This window comes from Tamandua tetradactyla, chromosome X (genome assembly GCF_023851605.1).
Source record: "Tamandua tetradactyla isolate mTamTet1 chromosome X, mTamTet1.pri, whole genome shotgun sequence".
Taxonomy (NCBI): Eukaryota; Metazoa; Chordata; class Mammalia; order Pilosa; family Myrmecophagidae; genus Tamandua; species Tamandua tetradactyla.
In genome coordinates this window covers 158,089,472-158,101,355 of record NC_135353.1, presented here as the reverse complement: position 1 = coordinate 158,101,355, position 11,884 = coordinate 158,089,472, and positions in this window count along the sequence as shown.

The window sequence follows — 11,884 nt, the reverse complement described above, 5'->3', positions numbered from 1 at the left end:
GGGTTTCACGCGGCTTTCGGGGGCGGGACTCTGGGGGTGGGCGGGGAGGTCCGCGGCAGGAAGTTGGCGACGCGCAGGCGCAAGGTCTCGCCTGGCGCTCCCAGGGCCGGCCGCGGGGGTGGATGGGGACGCGCGGGGGCGGGGCGAATGGAGGCGCGGCGTGCCCAGCTGCGCGGGGGCTGGCGGCCCCGGGGCGGTGAGCCCTGGGGCTGCGGGGCGTGGTTGTCTGAAACGAGGTGGTGGGGGGAAGGGAGAGGGGGCAGGGAGGCTGCCGCCGCCTAGCCGGGCGAAATCTTTGGGGGCGGGAGCAAGCCGGGGACTGTGGGCCAGAGTTTTAGGAATTGTTTTCAATTCTCAAGAAATTAGTGCGTTTCCCTGGTAGTCCCGGGCATGCGATTGAGTGCACCCCTAAAGGTTCTCCTCCAAGCAGACGCTGGCCTTTCCCGGGGCCGGCGCGCCGCCCCCTCTGGCGGGCGAGGTCGGCCCGGGGTGGGGGTGGGGTGCGGTTTGTGGGAGTCGAAGGGGACCTTTTGAAGAGGCCCCAGGCATTTTCTGGCTGTAGTAGTCGCCGTGCCCGCCCTGTTAATTTAAACGTGCGGCCTGTGGGGGCCTAGACAGCCTGACTCTGGTGCCACAGCGGTCGGAAACGGACTCGAATTAAATTTCCGTTTGTTGGGGTATTTGGGCCCAGAACAAATGATGGTTTGCGGCCTTTTCGTAGTGCAAGGGACTTGGGCCCCGGGCTGGGTCGTTCGCGTCTCGGGCCCAGGCCTGGGCCCTGCTGAGTCATTCTTACCACCTGCAGGGGTCCCAGGGCAACCCACCATCCTGACTGGACAGTGCTGGGCCGGGCTGACCCGGGCCGGTTTTACCTAAACCCGGTGCTCCCGGGCAACTTGGTAGGCTCTGAGGAAAGGGGGAGGGAGGTGGGTGTGGAGCCAGCGGGCTGCGGGGCCGAAAGGGGAAGTGAGAGACTGAAAGGAGGGCTGGACGTAGAGGGGAGCGGGCGGGGAGCGACGGAGGTGCAGACTTGCAGAGGGCAGCGCAGTCTATATCCAGACTCGGAGAGACGCTCCGCCTTGCAAAAACACCCTCGGAACACTTGTTGCCTTGATACGTTTCCAAGTGCCTGCACGCAAGTGACCATGGTGATGTTCAAACGAAATGGTGCAGCTGCTGCTGTGATGCACACTTTTCTGATCGGGAAACGAACCCAGAAGTTACTCTAATTGGTGGCAGAACCACTCATATGGCCTTATATAGAAAGTTATAGTCTTATGTCTCAAGTTTCGATACAATTCATTATTATAACGCCCTCCCTCCATGGCAGGCACAGCAATCTTGTTCTTGACTAAAGCTGGAGTGGTGGCTAGAGAGGGAAGAGGATTGGAAGGGTGATTAAGCAGTACGGCCCTTGTATTCTAGGAACACGATCTGCAAACTTTTTTTTTATAAAGGGCCAGGTAGTAAATATTTTAGGCCTTGCGGTTGACTGTTCAACTCTGCCGCCCTTTTAACATTGAAGCAGCCTTTGACAATATGGATGAACCTGGCTGTGTTCCAATAAAGCTTTATAGACTCCGAAATTTGAATTAAATGTAATTAAAAATTACATTGTGGTATCACGTGTATATAATATAAAATTTGCCATTTTCACCATATTTTAAAGTGTGAATCTCATATAACCTTTTTTGGCATGCATCGGTTGGAAATTGAATCTGGTTTCCCGTATGGCAGGAGCATTCTACCACTGAACCGCTGGTGCACCCTTATATAATTTTCATGTGCCACAACATATTCTCCTTCTTTTGGTTTGTTTTCCCGACCATTAAAAAGTATGTAAAAGTCATTCTTAGCTCATGGACCATAGGAAAACGAGGCAGCGAACTGTAGTTTGCTGGTTTTGTTCTAGAACAGTCCTGTATCACAGCCCTGCTTCAGTGGGAACCCCGTCCTTTGCAGGGCCAGGGAAGGCTTGGCAGACGATTTCCAGTCTCTCATTAATATAATTTAGTCATTCCTGATGGGTAGGCATGATTTTCAAAATGTATTAAATGTTTAAAGGGCTGAAAAAAAGAGAAACCTTTCCAAACTGTATGGCTTTAAAATCTTGATAGCAGGAGAATAGGAGCAGGGAGTATGGAACAGATATTAGGGAAGTTTCTAAAAATATTTACGAGTGTCATGCACTTATCATGTATAGCATATATGATTAGCTTTGGATTTTGGTGATTTTTGTTTTTGTTGTTAAATCTGTCAATCCTATTTCTCGCTTTTTTTTTTTTTTTTGGTGTTTTTCCTATGGGGTACTTTTTGCCTGGAAAAATGTGAAAACAGTTCTCTCTCTTGAACTGCTTAACTGTTTAGTTTTGTTTTGCCTTTCTCCCCTACCTCTTAGCTCTGATCCTGATATTTTTTCCCTCTTTTACTGCATTGTCTTTTTGTCTCTGTTGCACCCAGCTAAGTCCGTTATGTAATTGAGTAAGACATGAACAGGTGCAGGCACAAGGTGTGACTATCCTAACCGAGAGAGGTACCCTTCTCTAAGACTCTTTCCTTCAAAGTTCAGAAGTTAATCACGCCTTTCTCCATGCCAGGCAGTGCTTTACAGACTAGTACCTGTGTGAGTTAACTGGAACAAGCACAAAACAGTGCTTACCTTTAATATATGTGATGGGCTCTGTATCTTTATATTTCATTTTTTTAAAACTATGCAGCTCATCCTCTAAATTGATTTCATGATCGCACTTAGTCACAACTTGAGATTTTCAAAAATTACTGCACTAGTATATTTTGAAATCTTATGCCATCTCTGATCCCCCACATGTACCCCCCACCTGAAGTCATCTTCTGTCCCCTTCAGTCTATTATTTTTCCCTAGCACTTGTTTTGTCATACCATCTGACAAATGTTTGATCATGGCTTTCTCACTAGAATGTAGATTTGAGGGCAGATCTTTGTTGTCACATTGCTAGTGGATATTGGATTGGAGTTTGAATCTGATCAGTCTTATAGTAAGAAAGCAAAATTTTTGAGAATTGATCACGTATTAATAGAATGAACCGTTCACTAAAAGAAGAGAGAAGTTATACCCATGCATAGCTGTAGTGTAATGCTGTGTTTATTAACAACTCCATCTCACTAGTTTAGAGTGAAAATCTTAGCCTTCCAGAAAATATTTTTGGAGTTCCAAGAAATGTGCTGGATATGGAGATAAAGGGGATGAATAAGACAGAGATCTTGTTTCTTTATTATTTGTTTTAGTATAAAAGCAAAGCACATTACAGAAAGAGCAGGAAATTATAAAGCAAAAGGGGAACATAAAGAATACTAGTTTTGCTTTTGGCCAAATTGTTTTCATCCGAATCATCAGGAGCTGAAGAAAATACACTAAGATACTGACAACCATTGTCTCTTGGTACTGGTATTAATGGTTGATGGGTATTTTATTCTCCATATATTGCTCTATTTTAAAACTTTTCTCTAATGGTCACACATTACTCCTATAAACAGAAAACAACCCCACACATTTTAGAAAAAATATATAAATAAATGACAAAGGAGTAATACAGAAAAATAAAAAGAATTGCCCTAGTGTGACACAATACTAAGTAGTTTCTCTTAAAATATCTTTTAACGCAATTGTGTGAGGAGTTAAAGGAAAAATATTATAATAGAAAATGTACTATAATTGTTTGAACTTACGCTTTGTTTTCATTTACTATTGTATTTTATTAGGTGAAGTGAAGTAATTGTTTTATATTTATAAGTATGTTAATATTTAACCTTTGTAGGGTGTCTTTCTAGATTTTTAAAAGGCCAATTTACCCTGTTAATGTTAAGTAACACTAGCTCTGCTTTGGTGACATTGCATAGAGGAAATGACCTAGACCATAGTCACTGGGGCTTAGAATCAGTGGGGCGTAGTAAATAAATATTTGTCAAATGAAAAAAACAGTGATTAAAAAAAACTCCTCCTGGGCTTGTCCCAATCCATAAGCAGTGATGGGAAGGCTTCACCTGTAGAAACTTCTTTTAGAAAGATTTCCCTGAACATTCCACCCCAAGCACATAATTCTTTTTTTTTTACATAATTCTTTTATTCAAAGTTTTAGTGTATAATGCGTTTTAATTTACAACTGATGATTTCATCTGAAGTTCCTTGTAGCACAAATTTGTAATTTGTAATTGCTGACCATCATCCATTCTTCCTTCAGTAGGGAATAGCCTGCTAAATTTCTTTTCCATGATCTATTCTTCCTCAATTGGACACATTTTGGTGGGTCTGTCACTTGGTATGTCCTGCTGACTACCAACCAGTAAGGTAGGCTTGTGACCACAGGGGCCTGAAAGCCATGCCCTTCCTGGGATGTGGATTCTGTAGATTCATGCTGGTGAAGCACCCTCAGAGGGCAGCCCATTGATTCCTGCTTCCTAGCTACCTGGCTGTGCTCTGGTCCCACCCCTCCCACATCTCTACCTTTGATTCCGTGGGCTTCCCATATTCTTCCATAGATTCTTTTTTTTTTTTTAAAGTGGCTTTCCATAGTTCTCTTTTTACCCAGATTAGCCTGAGTCCATTCATTGCTTGTCACCAAAGAATTCTGTTATTCACATAACCCTATCTACCCCCATCCCTATGTCCTAAATTCAACCACAGATTCTCCTGAATCAGGAACATGACCTTTGTAGTTGGAGAGAAAAAAATAAGATATAAAACAGTTTACAAACTTTTGTTTGTAATTGTATAAAAGCTTCAACACTCAGGAAAGCAGAAGCTGTGCTAAGTATTTCCAATAGAGTGGATATAATACAGAGAATTGGTTGCATAGATGTTAGAAGGATGAAAGAGGGGACAATGAGGTAATCCAGGTATTTATAACTGCTTCCTGTATCCCTTGGGCTGATATTAGTAGCTGCAGGAAGCAGCTCCCATACCTAGAACAGGGGACAGGAGCAAAGAAGTGCGGTCACCAGGGTGTGTGACAGCTGGTGCTTGGTCCCATGGTAGAGGAACTCTACCCAGACAGTGCTCAGACGTCTGGGGATATACTGCTGGACTCATGCCAGACCACCAAGGAAGGTGTGGTTGGTTGGTGCTGATGCTTCTGTGGGGACAAGGCATGGTGAGAGTAGGAATGCTGAAAGAAGCTGGAGCCTGGTGGGGTGGGGGTGGGGATGGGATATGTTCTAGAAGCTGGTCATAAGTCTCTCCTGCCCCTCCCATTAGTAGAACCTACCAGGAAGGCAACCCTCACCCGAGTCTGGGAAAAGCAGTTTACAGAGTGCCAGCCCTAGCACCAAGGAGCAGGATAAAAAGGATTAACTTAGAGCTAATAAGAGTTAGCTCAAGTAAATGGCAAAAGATAAGAAGCAACTAGTAAATTAACCACAACAAATCCATGTTGCACTTTTAAGAGAGTCAGTAATGGTTTTTGAAAATAGAATTCCATAGTAAATTGGAAATTTTCAATATATTTGTGGCTGAATGTAAAAGATCTGGTCTTTTATGATGGCATATGGATTTATCAGTGGGAAATTTTGCCTTCCAATGCATGTTTAGGAGGTACAGCAAGAGTATCCCTTTTGATTATTATGAAGGGGGAATGAGCACTGATGAATGAAGCTGTCTTCATCACCAAAAGGTCTGTAATTGTCAGGTCATTTACATATTCCCGTTGAGAACTGCTCTTCAAAGTATTTTAGAAAATAAGAAGTCATAGAACTTCATTATATTATTAAGAAAACACTTCATAATCTCACTTAAGGGAAGTGGTATGCTTCAAATGTATAAATAAAGTCAATACATTTTATTTGAAAGGTTTACAAAATTAACAGTCATTTGAGATTAATCAATAAATGGGGGAAATGTTGTAGTAGAGCAAAATGTTAGAGGACAAGTGCATTTATGGCTTTGTTAACGTAGCTCTCAACTGGGTCTGCTTATGAGGGAGGAGAGTTTAGAATCTTCCAGTTAGGTTATGAGAAACCCTCTCGATTAAGAAGAGGAGGTAGCAAGATCGCTTTTCTCAGCAGGATAAATAAAACAAGCAAATTACTTTGCATTCTGAGTCTCTGAAGGCAATTTTGTATTGGAGAGGTATCCAAAATGTTCTTAATGAAGTAAGACCCCGCAGGGTTGCAATGATTTGGAAGCCGTGGTAACTTTCATGAGACCCACTCTACAAAAAACAAAAACAAAAACGAAATATCTCTAGCTGCTTTATTTGTAAAAGCCAAAAATTCAAATCAGCCTAGATATCCTTCAACAGCCTGGATATTTATTCAACAGTTGAATAAACTGTGAAACATCTGCATCATGGAATACTCACTACTCGGCCATAAAAAGGAATGAACTATCGATAAAGGCAACGACTTGGGTGACCCTCCAGGGAATTATGTTGAGCAAAAAAAGACAATTCCCAAAAGTTAACATACTGTATGATTCCATTTATATAATATTTTTTAAATGATAAAATTTTGGAATCAAGGACATATTAGTGCTTGCCCGGGATTGGGGACAGGGAGAGGGGCAGGAGGGAGGTAGGAGTAGTTATAAAAGGGCAATGTGAGTGATCCTTGTGGGGATGGAACTGTTCAGTATCTTTTAACTGTAGTGGTGGACCTATAGACCTCTGCATGTGATAAAATCATACAGAACTGAATACACACGCACACTAACACACACAAGTACAATTAAAGCTGGGGGAATCTGATTAAGATCAGTGGATTGTATCAATGTCAGCATGATGGTTGTGATACTGTTCTCTTGTTTTGCAAGATGTTGCCATTGGGGGTAACTAGGCGTTCTAGTTTGCTAGCTGCTGGAATGCAATATACCAGATATGGAATGGCTTCTAAAAGGGGGAATTTAATGAGTTGCTAGTTTACAGTTCTAAGGCCGAGAAAATGTCCAATTAAAACAAGTCTATAGAAATGTCCAATCAAAGGCATCCAGGGAAAGATACTTTGGTTCAAGAAGGCCGATGACGTTCAGGGTTTCTCTGTCATCTGGAAAGGCATATAGCTAACAGTCACAGTTTCTCTCTCGGCTGGAAGGGCACATGGTGAGCTACTTTCTCTCCTGGCTTCCTGTTTCATGAAGCTCCCCGGGAGGCATTTTCCTTCTTCAGCTCCAAAGGTCACTCACTGGCTTGCGCGCTTTTTGCTCTCATGGCTATGTCCTTCTTCTCTGCTCTCTCTGAATCACCCATTCTCCAAAATGTTTCCTCTTTTATAGGACTCAAATAAACCAATCAAGACCCACCCAAATATGTGGAGACATGTTGTCACCTAATGCAGCTTAACAACCACTGTTGACTAAATCACATCATCCAGGGAGATGATCTGATTACAGTTTCAAATATACGATATTGAATAGGGATTATTCTGCCTTTATGAAAGGGGATTTTTAAAAAAATTATTTATTTATTAAAAAAATTTAACAAACGAACTAAAACATTAACATGTGATCATTCCGTTCTACATATATAATCAGTAATTCACAATATCATCACTTAGTTGCATATTCATCATTTCTTAGAACATTTGCATCAATTCAGAAAAAGAAATAAAAAGACAACAGAAAAAGAAATAAAACGAAAACAGAAAAAAAAAGATTATACATACCATATCCCTTACCCCTCCCTTTCATTGATCACTGGCATTTCCAACTAAATTTATTTTAACATTTGTCCCCCCTATTTATTTTTATTCCACATGTTCTACTCGTCTGTTGACAAGGTAGATAAAAGGAGCATCAGACACAAGGTTTTCACAGTCACACAGTCACATTGTGAAAGCTATATCATTATTCAATCATCCTCAAGAAACATGGCTACTGGAACACAGCTCTACATTTTCAGGCAATTCCCTCCAGCCTCTCCATTACATCTTGAATAACAAGGTGATGTCTACTTAATGCGTAAGAATAACCTCCCGGATAACATCTCGACTCTGTTTGGAATCTCTCAGCCATTGACGCTTTGTCTCGTTTCACTCTTCCCCCCTTTTGGTCCAGAAGGTTTTCTCAATCCCTTGATGCTGAGTCTCAGCTGAATCTAGGATTTTTCTCAATACCTCATTCTAGGATTTCTGTCCCATGTTGCCAGGAAGACTGTGGTACACCCCTGGGAATCACGTCCCACGTAAACAGGGGGAGGGTGGTGAGTTTGCTTGTTGTGTTGGCTGGAGAGAGGCCACACCTGAGCAACAAAAGAGGTTCTCTTGGGGGTGACACTTAGGCCTAATTTTAAGTAGGCTTGCCATCCTTTGTGGGCTTAAGTTTCATATGAACAAACCCCAAGACTGGGGGCTCAGCCTATAGCTTTGGTTGTCCACACTGCTTGTGAGAATGTCAAGAATTCAACTTGGGGAAGTTGAATTTCTCCCTGTTCTCACCATTCCCCAAAGGAGATTTTGCAAATACTTTTCTACTCACTGATCAAATCACTCTGGGATTCATCGGGGCATCACTCTGGACAAACCAACAAAATCTCACGTCCTACCTGAGATTCCAGGTACTTATGGTGTTCAGTCAAGCTATCTACATAAGTTATATTAGGAAATGCACTAGTCAAAATATAAATTTTGTACCAAATAAACATTTTTTGCTTCAGTCTCACACATAAGGTGAGATTTTAAAATATTAATTACCATCTATTTTCAGCACCCTGCAGTAATGACTTTTCTTTCTTCTTCCTCATGCGCAATCATTTTTAAAATTTGTACATTTACTCACTATTATTATACACTCTAGGCATTCCTCGGTTATACCATCTCGATCTTTAATGTCTATCTTTCTTTCTGATGAAATGGGATTTTGATTAAAACATGGCTTTTCTAGGGGGCATACATCCTTTCAAACCAGCACGCTGGGCAAAGTGTACCCACGACCTGTCTGTAGTATTTCTTACAGCTGCATGTGAATCTACAATTTTTGAGGTAAGAATTTCAGCAATAGTCAGAAGAACTTAGAGATGCTTACAATCTTGTTCCATTTATTAACTGAATTGAGACAGTACTTCCTGTAGGTGTGTGTTGTTTATTTTAACTTTTAAATTATGGACAATTTCAAACATACACAAAAGAAAAGAGGATAATGGTATGAAGCCCCATGTACATACCACCCAGTCTCAATAATTATCAACTTGTGGCCAAACGTGTTTCATCTATAGTCCCAGTCACTCCTCTTGTCCCTCATTATTTTGACACATCTACTAGATGACATGTTATTTCATCTGCAGATATTTCTCTGTGCATCTCTAAAAAGTAAGGACTCCTTTTTAAATTCAAAGTAACTACAATACATGGCACCATGGGATCAACAGTTCCATCCTGACCAAAAGAGGGGAAAGAAGTGTAATTAATAAAGTATCAGTGGCAGACAGAGTTCAAATACAGTAGAGAGGCTACTCTGGAGGTCACTTTTATGCAAGCTTTAGTTAGACATTGCTACCTATCATAACTTGCCAAACCCCAACCAAAACCATTCCTGCCAATCCTAAAGAATACCTAGGGCAATATATAAGATTCTGTAAGGGTTCCATGCACTTGGGTAACTTTCCAGAAACCTACAACCTCCCGATGAGTTACTTGACCAGATAAGTCATGAAACTTAGAGGGCCCAGCCTCTCCAGAACATCAACTAGTTCCACCCCTCTATCCATATTAGTGACAGACCCTTCCAATATGAAAAATTTAGACTTGCCATAGCCCAAACATCCCTAAAAAGAGGGATGGAAAGATCAAAGGTGATATGGAGCTATACAGTGAAGATAGGAATTAACAAATGAATATGCATGCTGAATCATTAAATTGATATCTCTTTGAGTCTCCAGTAGTTTAGAGCAGCTAGAAGTAAAAACCTAAAATTGTGGAATTGTAACCCATGTCAAACTCTGAAATATGTTCTACAACTAATTGTGGTGCTGTGCTTTGAAATCTATAGCTTTTTTGTATATATGTTATTTTTCACAGAAAAAGAAGAGAAAAATAAGTCGATTGTGATGATAAAAAAAAAATTTAAGCCTTCTAGCTTCCTATATTCTAGAGCAGCTAGAAGGAAAAATATGAGAGGATCGTATGGTAGCCTATGACAAACTCTGGGATCTGTCCTGTAACCACTTGTTGAAGAGTACTTTGAAAACTATTGCTTTTTTATTTCTTTGCTTTGTATATATGTTATACCATACAATTTAAAAAGTTAAAGATAAAAAAATTACAATTAAAAATAAGTTCTTTAAATTAAAATTTGGACACAAATCCAAATTAATACCTATTAATGAGGTATGGTCTTCAATAGGTGCCTGTTGCTTATTTGTAAAGCATGTACAAGCTACATGAAAGTGTTTATGGCAATATATTGTATTTGAAATTGTTTTAATTTATAATGTGCTCTAAAATGAGGTTTCTTTTTTCGTTTAAAAAAAAAATAGCTGGTTCCCAGTGCCTGCCCATGCAAACATAAATAAATAAATAACTACAATACATCCGCTCACAAAATGTTAGCAATGATTCCTTAATATAACATCCAAATAGCATTTACATTTCCTAGATTGTGTCATAAGTGATGGTATGTTTTGTAGCTTTATTGAGGTATAATTTATGTACCCTAAACAGCACTTATTTAAAGTATATAATTCAGTGAGTTTTGAAAGATCTAAACCATCATCACGATAAAAACAGAGAACATTTTGGTTATGCCCCAAAGTTTCTTTGTGCCCCTTCCTCCATCTATGACCACCAACCAACCACTGATCAGCTTTCTGTCACTATAAAATTAGTTTGCAGAGAATGTGATTTTGAAAAAAAATTACCTAAACGGTATGTATACAACTTGATAAAGATTAGAAGGGAGTCTAGAGAATGAAGGAAAGTGCTTGCCTATTCTTGTCTGGTATATATATATACATATATATATCTTTTTTTTTTTTTACATGGGCAGGCACCAGGAATCGAACTCAGGTCCTCTGGCATCGTAGGCAAGCATTCCTGCCTGCTGAGCCACGTGGCCCACCTCCTTGTCTGTTATATTTTGATGCTGAGCCCCTGAGGTTGAAAGCAAGGTGAATTTAGAATACTGTAATAACAGCTAACATTTATTGACTACTTACTATATGCCAGGTGTTTTTTTGTTTGTTTTGTTTTGTTTTGTTTTTTACAATGATTGTATGGATTCTCTATTTAAATATGCCTATAGTTAAGCCAACTTATATCCATTTTTTGTGATTCTAAGTGTATTTTTTTTTACAATCAGTAATTCTTAATATCATCACATAGATGCATATTCATCATTTCTTAGTACATTTGCATCGATTTAGAAAAAGAAATAGAAAGACAACAGAAAAAGAAATAAAACGATAATAGAGAGAAAAAATAAAAAAATAAATAAAGAAAGAAAAAAAAACAAAACTATACCTCAGATGCAGCTTCATTCAGTGTTTTAACATGATTACTTTACAATTAGGTATTATTGTGCTGTCCATTTTTGAGTTTTTGTATCTAGTCCTGTTGCACAGTCTGTATCCCTTCAGCTCCAATTACCCATTATCTTACCCTGTTTCTAACTCCTGCTGGTCTCTGTTACCAATGACATATTCCAAGTTTATTCTCGAATGTCTGTTCACATCAGTGGGACCATACAGTATTTGTCCTTTAGTTTTTGGCTAGTCTCACTCAGCATAATGTTCTCTAGGTCCATCCATGTTATTACATTATGCCAGGTGTTTTATATATATTTAATTTATGTCATGACAATCTTGAGATTGTTATTAATCCTATTATGATTCTCAAGCCTATTGTAAGTTGAGGCTTAGAGAGGTTAAGTAATTTGCTCAACAATTTCATAGTTTGTAAGTGAAGGAGCCTGAATTAAAAACTCGGG